A 12,901-nucleotide genomic window follows, 5' to 3' on the forward strand; every position below is an offset into this window, starting at 1 on the left:
CGAACGTCTAGAAAATTCTGGCACTTGGAGACTAGAGTCATGAGCGAGGCTGTAATAATCCAAAGGCCAGTTGTCGGCGTGGCAGAGTCTTTAAAGGCAGCAAGTAATGAGGCATGGTTAGAGACAAGTGCACCACAAATATATTAATTGGGAGCTCCTCTATGACGTTTTCCATTGTTTGTTAGCATCGAGCTAAGTGGATTTTGGTTGTTTGAGATACACAATGTATTTGTTTAAATTTAGCTTTAGAGTAGCACCTCCACATTTGAAAAAGACTGACAAATCCTCAAGTCTTTTTTCAGGCAGTGTGATTTGCCAAAAAGCAACTTGCCGGGTTGTGCATAAGCGAGAGTATGCGAGTGAGTGTGCTCATTGACGTGCATAGTAAAAGACTCGACTGTAGTGAGGCTCCACTCAAAAGGTTCTCCGCATTCCTTTACGCTAAGCTCTTGTTTTTCCTTACACGGATCAGTCGGTACAAACACGTCTGGTGAAGTTGTTGGGCACTTTTATGTGCAAGTCGGGGACAAAGCGACGGTCGGGGAAGAAGTTGCCTCCCGCATCGCCGGCATCGGAGCCTCAACGGACTTCACAGACACCCACACCAGCATTTATGTTACAAAAGGTGACTTGAGTTTGCGTAAACAATCACAACCAGCCATGGGCTGCGATATTTTTTTCATTGTCAACCAATTTAAATTATATGGGCTGTAACAAAATCCTCTACGACCAAATTTGTTACTGCACTTTCAATAAGACTTTTCCAGGTTATCTGTACTAACGGATTTAGTTTTAGGATAATGTTTTACTTTTAATTGCTTCATTTGAAAACAGACATTTGTACTTTTTATTCATTACTTTGTCAAAATAGGTAAATCAATTAAGATGTCTGTCAGCGTGTCCGAAAATGTCTCTTAAAATGCTAAAAGGACAAGTTAACATTCTAATGTGTCTCATACGCTCACATAGCTCGCTCAGCGCACTAAAAAAAAAAAAAACAAGCTAAAAGTTAAAACAACCAAACTAATGTGCTGAAATGTCTGTCGGAATGCTAAAAGGAACAAGCTAAAATGTTTCCTAAACTAAAAAAGGGAGAAGCTAACTGGCTAAAATGTCTCTCAGCGCACTAAAAGGAGAAGCTAACATGTTATCAATTGTCATGAAGGGTTAAAATGAGAAACTAATCAGGTAACACGCCTCTCAGTCACATCATTAGCGCTGCAAAGCAGGAAGTTTGCCAGTTTACATGCTTGAGGACGCAACCGTGGCGCCCTTAAACGCAATGGACTTTTCCTCGCTGGCACTGGTTGGTATCACCAATGTCAACAATGGCACACCGATACACCTGTTCCTCCACTCGTATGTCTCACGCTTATCACCTTTCCCCTTGAATGAACGTAACACAGTTGAAGCGTAGAGCTTCCATTACCGATGGCTTGTTTCTACACCGGATCGTTATCGCCGCCTCTGGCACGCAGGAGAGTTTCTCACGCGGCTCAAGTTCAAACGAAACGAAAAAAAAAAGGACAGACCGAATTCTGCCGATGTCGTCACCTGTGAAACCATCTAAACAACACCGGATGGTGTTAAATCTAAAAATAAGGGCATGAAAAAGTGGGGTTCGTTCTGCTTGCACATAGTCAACCATCTGCAGCTTCATGCAGGTTCTTGTTGCGTCAAAAGGTTTGTCCTCACGGGTCCTGATAAGCTATCTGCATTCTATCTGTAAGCTGATACCGGTGCTCCAAAATGACAGTATAAAATTTTTAAGAGCACTAAAAAACAAGCTAAAAGCTAAAGTGCCGAAATGTCTGTCAGAACGCTAAAAGGAAACGCGAATAAGCTAAAATGTTTCCTAAGCTACTAAAAGAGGCGCTAACATGCTAACATGTCTCTCAGAGCACTAAAGAGAGAAGCTAACATCTTATAAAGTCTCTTGGAGGATTGAAATGAGAAACTAAGAAGGTAAGACGCTCCTCAGTCACATGATTAGCGCTATAAAGCTGCAAACGGGACATATGCAAGTTTACATGCTTGACGAAGCAACCGCAATGCCCTTAAATGGCCTTAAGAAATACTTTAAAAAGTAGGTTTGCACGAAGATGACTTTTGGGCGGCTTTGAACAGGTGATAAGCTATCCGCTTTTTATAGGTAAGCTGATATCGGTTATGGTATTATATTATATTTGACAGGTTATGGTATTGTTGCCGGCAATAATAATAAAATGATGATAAAAAGGTTCCTATGACAGAAAACCATTACCAGTTGGACAAAGATTTCAGGAAACATCTGTAACAACTGTCATGAGCAAGTTTTAGTTTAACCCGATACTTCCTCAACTCAACTGTATTTCTCAAGCACTTTCAAACACCCATCGCTGCGCACAAAGTGCTGTACATGGAGCAACTAACATATACAACAGTAAAGCAACAAATCAGTAACAAAGACGGTAGAAAGCACAGAAGAGCAAAACCAAGAACAAATCTGAGTCATGCCGAGTCAAATGCTTAGGTCTTGGGAATAAAGAAACTTTGTTCTAATTTTTTTAAACAATTTTTTACTGTACAGTATATACATACACGCACACAAAGGGTCTTTTAGGCCACGGAAAATGTGTGTGGTAAACCCCCAACGACGACCATTTATCATCGACATGAACAGCATATTGGAAAACAGTCCCACGCCGTATCACTTCTTTTAAAAATAAATACTCATACTTGTGGTTCTTTCAACTGCTCAGGTGTGAATTAAATGCCAACACAAAGTCCAAACTCTGTATGTCGTTATCTGATTATACAAAGATAAAGACATACTTGATTAATCCTGTGTATGACTAACATATTAACTTGTATTTTTCTCTATGCAAACAACAAACAAAAGTAACAAAAAGAAATAGATGCCATGTAAAACAAAAAAAAAATTGGGATGAATAAGATTTGCATATAGCAATTAATAAATGCAGCCGTTTTATATTACAGTTAGAGTCATACAATGAGAGCTCATAATTCGTGGATGGTATATGCTAATAAGCATAATATTGACAGTACTACATAGTAGTGCACAACCGATGATGTGGCTGGCTCATTTAATCGCCAATATTAGGGCTTTTAAAAACAGGTGATTTTTATTATTATTTTATTTTTTTGCTTTTAAACATTAACAAATCATAACACAATCTTAAGCCAATGACATTCACCCCACATGGAAAAAAAAATCAGCCCAAAGAACAAAGTAATGTAAAATAGTCAAATGTTCTGCCGGTAATTTATATCATTATGGTTATTAGCATCAAGGGATCAAAAGAGAAGTGATATTTATTTATGAAATGCTTTTTTAAATTAATCTGTCGATGAACCTGTTATTGGAATTATCTTCCACTAAATATCAGAATAGGCTTAAAAAAAAATCCTTATCGGTCGGGCCCCACAAAAATAGTTCACCACACATGATTCCCTAAATGACTCGCGTGAGGGCAGCGCAGCGCCCTCGTGGTTTTAGCATGTCTGTTTTACAGTCCTTAGGTTCTGGCACATGCGTGCACATCCTTGAGACCTGTCACGAGAGCGTCACCCCTTCGAAGGAACGCACGCCGTTTGTCTCCTTGTTGTCTGATTGGCTGGCTAATATTCCCAGCGTGGACTCAGATTCTGTTGCCAAAAGTCAACTGGGGTAGTTTTGTCCGTAACCTGAATGAGGGCAAGCGCTGCAGAAAAAGGCTGAACTTTGTTCAGGCTAAGAACGTGAACGTTGTCTTGTAATTGCACTTGAATACTTGTCGATATGTTGGGTGGCAATCAGTAAAGGGTGTAACCAACTTCTCTAGCCAAAGGGATAGGCTCTAAATCACCCGCAACCATTAACGGGCGCCAATGTGAATGTCAATCCCTGTTGTCTATAAATGTACTGACGCCGACCAGCATCGAGTCCAGGCGGTACCCCAACTTCTCTCGTCGAACGAATATACGATGAACATGCACGACAGTAGGTGGTGGCCTGATTGGTCCTAGTCACATGAATTCATAGGTGTGCTAAAGGCAGTGAAGAGAAGAAGCAGCTGGTGTAAGGTTAGCAAACAGACGCAGGCGCACGACGCGGAACACCTGCTGGCGCCGTCCTGAGCAAACAGATGCCATCGGAAGTGCTCAGGACAAGAGACAAAACAAAACCGGCTGCTGGCTAAATGTCAGAAACGTGAGCGCTTATTGAAGAGGAACGTAAAGAGGGGGAAGAAAAAAACATGGCGTGAATAACGCGATAGGTCGCCCACACAGTTGTAACTAAGAATGGCCACACACCTCTCATTAATAAGATTTACGGTCTTGATAAGGATCTCATTTCCCTATTACATAGAGGCTAAAGGTTGTTGGCGTGCACGGCGTGGTGGCGGTTAGCAGGAGCATATCCAAATGTCAAATACACCTCCAGGGAAAATTAACGGTGGAAATTCCAAGACTTTTTTTTATGCTGCACCAGTAGGTCCAATTTCCAGTTCAGTCTGCAAACATCACATTTGTTGAAACATTTTATGACGGACAGAATTTACGGGGCATTATTTTGTTCGGGCTTTTTGGGGTTTTCACATGTTTCAAATTCGGCTTCATCGCTTCAACTTTGCTGTGCCTTGTTCGGCTTTCAAAGTCCAACGACACAACAACCTTTTACGACCGTTGCACTCAAGGGAGAATGAAAGACTCAGCAAAGGCAATTTACGATGGCGACACAAGCGTCATTCTGAATCTAATTAGAGTCGCTAACGAGGAATGAGCGCCCCACTAATTAACTGCTACGGTGCTGGAAAGTTATGACGCACATGTGATGTGCTGTCAACCCCGACTGTGAATCATAACTCGCCGCCGCCGTGTCTCTACGCTCACCAGTGAAAAGAAAGAAAGAGTTGACCAAACGGACCAAATGGGGAAATCTGTATTTTTTTTTTATTTACAAAAAAAAAAGAGACAGAGCTCTTATTACATTTAGTTTGATTTAGAGTCTTTTAAAGTGTTGTCAAGGAGAAGTGATAGACAGACATGGAGCTGTTTATGGCCTTTAAAGCGCTAAACCTCATTGGTTTTAAGGAATTTTGATTAAAGTCGGAATACAGCGGGATTAAGATACTTTAGGGGCAGATTAGTGCATCGATAAAACACTCCTGATCTGGCTTTTTTTTTTTTACTGGATTATCTGTTGTTTTCTGTAACCTTTTCTTTGTGTCTGGGAAAACGCCAAAGTAAAAACAGCAGGATCAACACTTTGGCTACGCAGTTACACTCCTTTGTGTCCTTTTTTATATCGTCTGCGGTGTAATCCCCCACCCCCCTTACCTCCAAGATCTTCACCATCATTATCATCATCGTCACAGTGGTTGTTGTCGTCAACCACGGGGGAAGATGAAAGACCTGACCCAAATTCACGCCGAGACAAAACAATGGCAAAGCTTCTGATTGTCGGCACGTGTGTAAAAAGCTGTGAAGGATTCAGCCAAACACAGACTAAAACACCCGCAGCACGAATACGCTGAATGCCTGTTGCGTTTTTACCGTTTACCCGAGTGTACACACATGTAAGATGTTAAAATGGCACAAATGAAGTAAAGCGTACTTTACTGTGTCTTGTTTACAGGTTTGTGTGTCTGGAGTGCCTGCCCATTAATCATGTGTGATGTTAAACCATTCATTCATTCATTCATCTTCCGAGGCGCTTGATCCTCACTAGGGTCGCGGGGGGTGCTGGAGCCTATCCCAGCTGTCTTCGGGCAGTAGGCGGGGGACACCCTGAATCGGTTGCCAGCCAATCACAGGGCACACAGAGACGAACAACCATCCACGCTCACACTCACACCTAGGGACAATTTAGAGTGTTCAATCAGCCTGCCACGCATGTTTTTGGAATGTGGGAGGAAACCGGAGCACCCGGAGAAAACCCACGCAGGCCCGGGGAGAACATGCAAACTCCACACAGGGAGGCCGGAGCTGGAATCGAACCCGGTACCTCTGCACTGTGAAGCCGACGTGCTAACCACTGGACTACCGGGCCGCCCGATGTTAAACCAGTGTTTCTCAAATACTGCATCCCCCACCCACTCCCAGGGGGGGCCTGTGGCGCGTTTGACCTCGGGGAACATGCTTTTTTATTTCGATTTTTTTTTTATTGTCCTATAATAAAGTGCAATTGCACCTCCACTACATTAGGGGGCAGTGGCGCTCTCATTGGCAGAGTGTGCGGAGGGAGCAGTCTTTGCACTTTGCACACAGCACAGCGTATGAGATAAAAGACAAACGAAAGTCTCCCGAAAGCTAAAATGAGGAAAAATTATGAAGCGTATGTAGCGCTTGGCTTCACTGAGACTACGGTGGGAGACGAGGAAAGACCGGTCTCCAAGTACCGTGTCTAAAAATGTTGGCAGCGGACAGCATCAAGCCAAATAAATTAAGGTGTCACTTAAAGACTCCAATCATGCTTATAAGCCGCTTGAGTTTTTTTCAGCGAAAACGTGCCGAATATTGCCATCAATCATCCCGCTTTGTGACTGCTACTGGTAGCCATTAATCCATACATCATCTTTGATTTTTAAAAAATCTGCACAAATTATTTTAAATATTTTTGTTTTGCTGGTTAACGTTTTTTTTTTTAATATTGTGCTCCTGATATAATGTTGGTGATTAGTTTGAATGCATTATAAGTTACTAAGTTACTGATTAAATGTACCGGTAATATTATTTTTCAGTATTGTATGGTTTGACATGGTCAGTCAAAAAAATATTAATAATTAAATTAAGGATTTAATTTTATTTTTGAATTTAAGATGCACTTTGTTTCTGTTACAGTTACTAAAGCTATTCTTTGTTGCAAGTTGGTCCATATGTCTTTCTTTTTTATTCTCTTATACGTTAATAAGGATACAGTGTTTTGCAAAGGTGTACATATAACTATTTAAGAGACAAATGATATGATTTGTAGTTGTGCGGGGGTGGGTGGGCGAGTGTTTTTCTCTTCCTGGGGGGGGGGCATGACAAACAATAATTGAGAACCACTGCGTTAAACAAACAAGGCAATCTTTAGTTGTCTATTTCTGAAAAAGCTCGTCTACATTTCTAGCCCAATGTGACATCACAAAAGAGTTATTTAACATGATTCCGCCCTCACCCCAAGGCGCTCAGCCACTGATTTAGCAGCTAGGTTGGCTAAAGCACTAACGTGTACCTATGTGGATTTGCCGTCGATATATATTTTATTATAGTGACATGTTTGCTGTACTGGAGTGGCACGAAACACCGGTGATAAATCGCCTCGGTGCTCTTAACATACTTGGCGAATAAAGGCGATTCGGATTTTAAAAAGCAGAACTCGAGTGTTTGCAAGGATTAGCCTGAGTTGGCAGGATTACCTTCGAGCCTATCCGTACTTTGCTATTTGCAAATCCACCTTTTCCTAGATTTTCTTTTACGGGAAGCCATCCTGTTATTTGCAAAATAAATAAATAAATAAAGGAAATAAATGTTGCAAACATGACACATTTTTTGGTCTTCTTTTGGAGTTGCTGTTTTGAGTTAAATGCGAAGCAGAAGGACATTTATACGGTTCGTGTGTTCATTTGTGCTGAGCAAGTGCTGAGCACAGCTTCACAACCGGGAAGCGGGGGCGGGGGGGGGGGGGGGGGTGGTTAGTCACTATAATTAGCCACTCGGAGGTGAGTTCATCTCTTGAACTTCCAGAAGTCATCAGATGGCGCAACAACACTCATCAGCTGCTCGGCCGATAGAAAACAAACATGTGAGGTAAAGATGCATGACTCCACGAGGCTGAGCCGTGCCAGGCTGAGCTTCTTCATAAAACCGATGATGAGTGACACAAGCTGGCCTCGGCGCAGGGCTGGTTGACATGGCTTTCAAATAAAATCTTGAATGATATGAATCAATTTGGTTTTAAACAGATAAAATGCTAATAAGTGCTTCCTCTAGGGAAAAAAGAAAATATCTCAAAAGGTGTAATGGATGGATGGATCAGATGAACATTGCGCTCTATAATTACAGTGGTACCTCTACTTAGGAAAATTAATTAGGAAATTAATTCCCACAATTTACATCAAAGAGTCTTTGACCCTCACATCGTTGGCTAGTTAGCGGGAATTAAAATTGAAGGACACTTTCTTGAATAACATTGTTGCTAAGTATTGCAATCAGGACAAATGCACTTTTTATAGTCGCAGGTCAATTCACAGCCACCACGACGACGGGACAAGCGGACCCAGAAAGAACGAGGCCTGCCCTACCGCCGCCGTCGTTGTCATGGCGTCAACGCAACATACTTCCTCTGGGTGACCGCACAAGAAGTGGGTCACCTGTTTTTGGGCGACGACCACATCCTCAGCGGGAGTCTGCGGCGGGCTCGGGTTTTTGTTTCAGAAAAAATTCCGTTGCACAAAAAAAATAAATAAATTCCCATGCTCGTCTTCACAAACCAAAACAAATTTGGGTTTTTTTTGGGTTAGTTTTGTTTCTCCATTGGTAAGCCATTTCCTCACAGAATTTGCTGTGTTCTTTAATTCCCATGTCAATGTTGCAATAAAGTGCATCATTTCGATTCGAGATTTCAAACGTTTATTGTCGTGTGCATAGTAAAAAAAAAAAAAAAACACATTTGTAAACATTAAACATTGCATCTGAAGCTCTTCGTGATAAGGCTGGAAAAAAATTATGTATTATTCATACAAGCCTTTTTAGAAATCAAACTCATGACTCCAGCGTGCTCTGAAAGTCGTCAGTGATCAGTGCGCAAAATGTCCATGACACTACAAAGTTGAGGGAATAATATTAGCATCTCCCTCGAGCCGTAGTCCATTACGGACAAAAGCTCGTTCAGCAGCCATCTGCTGCTGCACGTCAGGCTATCCAACTCTGTGTGTCCCCTATTCTTAATGCTGCACCGCCCCCCCCCCCCCCCCGACTCCTTCAGCAAAAATACACGAGAGCACTGGTCACCACACTTGCAGAACAACATCAGCAGTATTTTTTGCAGATGTGAAGGAAAGCCACGTCTTCTGGGGAAGTTGCTGTTTTTTTCCTGTACAGGGCGCCAGTGTTGGGGGAGCCAGTTAGCCTTTTACACTGCACACCCAGTTAGTTGTACATTTGAAAAGAAAATATTTTTAAAAATATAGAGTTAAAAAAATTAGGCTAATTAAGCCATTAGATATATTGTGAAACTCAGTTGTCAAATACATTTTTTTTATTTAACCAATAGTTGGTCATGAATATTCTATTTGACTCGGGCAAATGACAACAGAAAAAAGGGGCGGGGAAAACAGTCCAAACGGGTGAGTGAGCGACAGAACGAAAGAGTAGTCATAAAGTCTAAGTGTGTACACGTTCCCTGAAAACTATTAAGCAAAAACCACATGCAGTCTATTTACACTCCAATTAGCTCATTAAAATTAATGTGTTCGAAGTCCCTGCCCCACATTCTTTTTAACATTTTGTGACCCAATTTTCTAATTTGCATCCCAAACACTGAAGCTGACTTGGTGGCAATATGACTTTAGAAAGACGTTGTGCTTGTTATCGCCGCTTCCCTTTTTCTGCATCCGGACGTTGGCGACCGCGTTTGCCAGGTGGCGCCCACGAAGGCTGAGGTGGACCTCGGGAAGCCGGTCGGTGCAAACTTGCGGGGTTGTTCACGAGTGCAAACAGAGGCATGTTGAAAATGTCCACTTTTAGAAATCACGTCCTCACAGAAAAAACCCCAAAAAGTTATTTCTTGCCAGAGATTTGGATTTAAACCAACAAAAACTCTTTCAGGGACAGCGGTCACTCCAGTGGACAGCTTATCATGTTATCAGGTTACGGGTTATATTCTGGTTCCTGGAGAGTCATGGAACATTTTCTGTTTCTATAGTTACAGAGCTGCTTTATTTTGTAAAGCCAATTTGTTATTGTAAAGGGCACACCGGATATTGTTGCGTAAGACACTTCCTGTTTCACGTTGTGCGGGGAAGCTCCGAAAAACTGACTGCAACTTTGTGTCCTAAGCCAAGCACAGCCTGTAAGTGTACATTATGTCATTTATGCCATATTATTAATTAGTGGGGTGTGTTCACCGTGAATTTACATTTGAGGGACGTTCCAATTGTTTAGTTATTTACGTACAGCGATTAGCTTGCCAACGTTAGCAACCCGAGGGTAGTCACGCGTTCCGTCATGTGTCATACAAGTGTGGCACATTGTTTTACTTTACGTGGAAGTGCTTTTATGTGTGTCTGTTACCGTTTTACACCTTCTTGACTCACTGGTGAATAACTTCCAAGGAACATCAACGGGTGTGGTCATTGAAGGAGTTGTCCGTCCGTTTAGCTGCAGCAGGGACGTGGCGAGGGCAAAACAGCTTTGTCATTATTGGCGCATGAAAGGGTTAAAGTAGTGCAGTATACCCACCATACCAGCACTGCAATAAAGTCACATTCATCCGAATTATTATTGAAGTTGCTGTTTGTTCTTGCGCAAGTGCAGTCGGATGCTCACAAGGAAGCCACGTAAGAATGAAACTAACAAACTTCAGCAAAGTAAAACCACCGCAACCAGAGTTTTGTGCATTACACGGGTCTTCAGTCCAGTTCCTCAAACGGCACCGCCCAGCCTGTTACCATCCCCACGCCCCCGCAGCAACACATTATCCAGCTTCTGCAGATCTTACTGATGATCTGATCATTTGAATCGAGGATGTTCCAGCGGGGCCGAGATGGAAAACAAGCAGGAATGCGAATGAGTAGCCCAACAGTCAATGTCAGTGCACATATAAATAAACAAGCATTTACACTCGTATCAACACCAAGAGGCTTCTGTTCACCTAACATTCATATTTTTTGGAATATGGGAAGAAGCGGCACTATCCCGGAAAAAACAAACAACAACAAAAAAACCCCCAACAGACTTTGCATATTCTTCTTACTGGAAGAATAGACAAACTTCTCAAATTCTTCCTTGCAAATTTCAGACTGATAACCCCAGATTTGTGCACCCTGCTGCCTATCTCAAACGTAGTGACTAAAATCATATGTTATCTGTTATTTCCCACCCCTAAATTACTGAAGGCGCAGCGAACAGGAACGATTGCTCTATTATGCCTTTCTTCTCTTTAAGATAATTGATGTGCATCAGATCAAAACGAAGATGAACATATTCTTTGCCCATGATTAACTTTGTGTCATGTCATCTCTCAACATTCTCTTCCGCCCGCCGGAATGTTCAACCAACCAGCCGAGCAGGAAAAAGCCAGAAACGCGTAGCGTCTTCGTTTTATTAAGGTGCTATCCCAGCTCGTGTGCAAACTTGATTCTCACGCGTCTCCTTCTTTCTGGAATGGCAATGAGAAGGACACTTTCCGCTGGTCATATCCTGGGAATTATTTGCGCAAACGCTACCCTGATGAGCGGTTCCGCAGTGGATGTAAACAAACACGCCTGACCCATGGTGAGGTCAGGGCGCTTGTTTTCTTCCTCTCCAGAACACAGTGTTCCCGGCAACAGTTTGCAGGAAAGGCTCAACATTCCAATCTTACGTAAACACGCAGCAGGAACTTCCACAACGGTGACAGAGATTCGAAGCGCGTTCCCTGTCGTCAGACAGGCGTTTTTTCCTGCTTCATGTGACGCGATTTTCAGGGCGGCCGAGCTTTTTTGACCGAAGACCTACTTTTTGATCAACTGACTTCCGCGTTCAACCTGTTTACCGCACACGCGCGCATTTACACACGCATGCCATAACGCCCCCTAAGTTGAAAGAAACGTGAAACACGAAAGTTGAAAGAAACATGAAAAAATAAAGTAGTCTCAAGAGTTTGTGGGTTTATGAAAAGGACATCGCTGCCTACCTTCGTCGAGAGTCTCGAGACCTGACGCGGAGGCATGGGAGACGCACTTTCGCAGCGTTTTCACGATGGATAGCTCAGGTGTACCGTTTTAAAATACTTCTCCCGGCAGATTCCCTTTCTTTGCCGATGACCTCGGTGAATTGAACACGAAACACAACTCTGAATGAGAATAATAATAATAATAATAAAGATATAGCTAAACGGCTCTGATCGCAAGCTACAATTTCAGACTGTTGACTGCTAACAACTTCCGGTGATGCGTGTCACGCGCCACTTTAGGTAAAAGGTGACCTGCCTTTTTATTTTATTTTATAAATACTTTTTTTTTGTAAAAGTGACACTGATAGGATGCCCAGGGTCCGGTGTGCAATAAAAAAAAGAATGTATCAAATTTATAACACGCACCTTTTTTTCCCTATACACCCCTCGATTGACTTGGGGCCAAGCTAAGCCATGATTGATTGAGGCGCGAGCAGAAAATGGCCGCCCCCTGAGATCGACTTTACTGCTTAACTCATATTCCACAAAGGGAATATTAATCAGGAAGCCAGCCGTGTTTAGACAAGTGGAGGCGCACAAAACTTATGATTGTAAAGATTTTTTTAGGTTGACTTCCCTTTTAAAAGACAGACATCGCTCATAGGAGACATCTTTAAATACAATGTTCTATTTTAAGAGCCTGTGAGTAAGCCTCTTTGTACTCAACCACACCTGGCAACCTAAATATTTTCTTGAATTTTTTTTTAGATAACTTCACGACATGACAGCATCGTGAGAACCAAAAGCCTTCCAGGAATTCTGAAGCGACTATGGTATGTTCGTCAAGCGCCACTAAATCATGTTCCTGCTGATCCTCCATGTGAGTCTTCCGAGTGACAAACAAATAAACGAAATAACGTGGCAAAAGTGTTGACGGCACTGCTTCACTGGTGTCTCATAGTCATTATTCTTACTTTTTCTTTTTATTCATTCATTTATTTGAACATGAAGCATCTCCAGCGTGACATTCAAACTGGGCACACACACCTGCGGGGCAGC

At 42.3% G+C, this 12,901-nt stretch overlaps 2 long non-coding RNA genes across 2 annotated transcripts; one reads left to right on the forward strand and one right to left on the reverse strand.

Annotated features, from left to right (window-relative positions):
- Positions 1-382: 382 nt before the first annotated feature.
- On the forward strand, positions 383-8,436 carry LOC127601347 (uncharacterized). Its single transcript, XR_007962535.1, has 2 exons — positions 383-625; positions 8,202-8,436. It is a non-coding gene; the product is annotated as an uncharacterized LOC127601347 (long non-coding RNA).
- Positions 8,437-9,552: 1,116 nt separating this feature from the next.
- LOC127601345 (uncharacterized) lies at positions 9,553-11,743 on the reverse strand. The gene is made up of 3 exons (XR_007962533.1): positions 10,454-11,743; positions 10,261-10,347; positions 9,553-9,658 (listed from the first exon to the last, which is right to left on the reverse strand). It is a non-coding gene; the product is annotated as an uncharacterized LOC127601345 (long non-coding RNA).
- Positions 11,744-12,901: the final 1,158 nt, after the last annotated feature.

Source organism: Hippocampus zosterae, chromosome 5 (assembly GCF_025434085.1).
Source record: "Hippocampus zosterae strain Florida chromosome 5, ASM2543408v3, whole genome shotgun sequence".
NCBI lineage: Eukaryota > Metazoa > Chordata > Actinopteri > Syngnathiformes > Syngnathidae > Hippocampus > Hippocampus zosterae.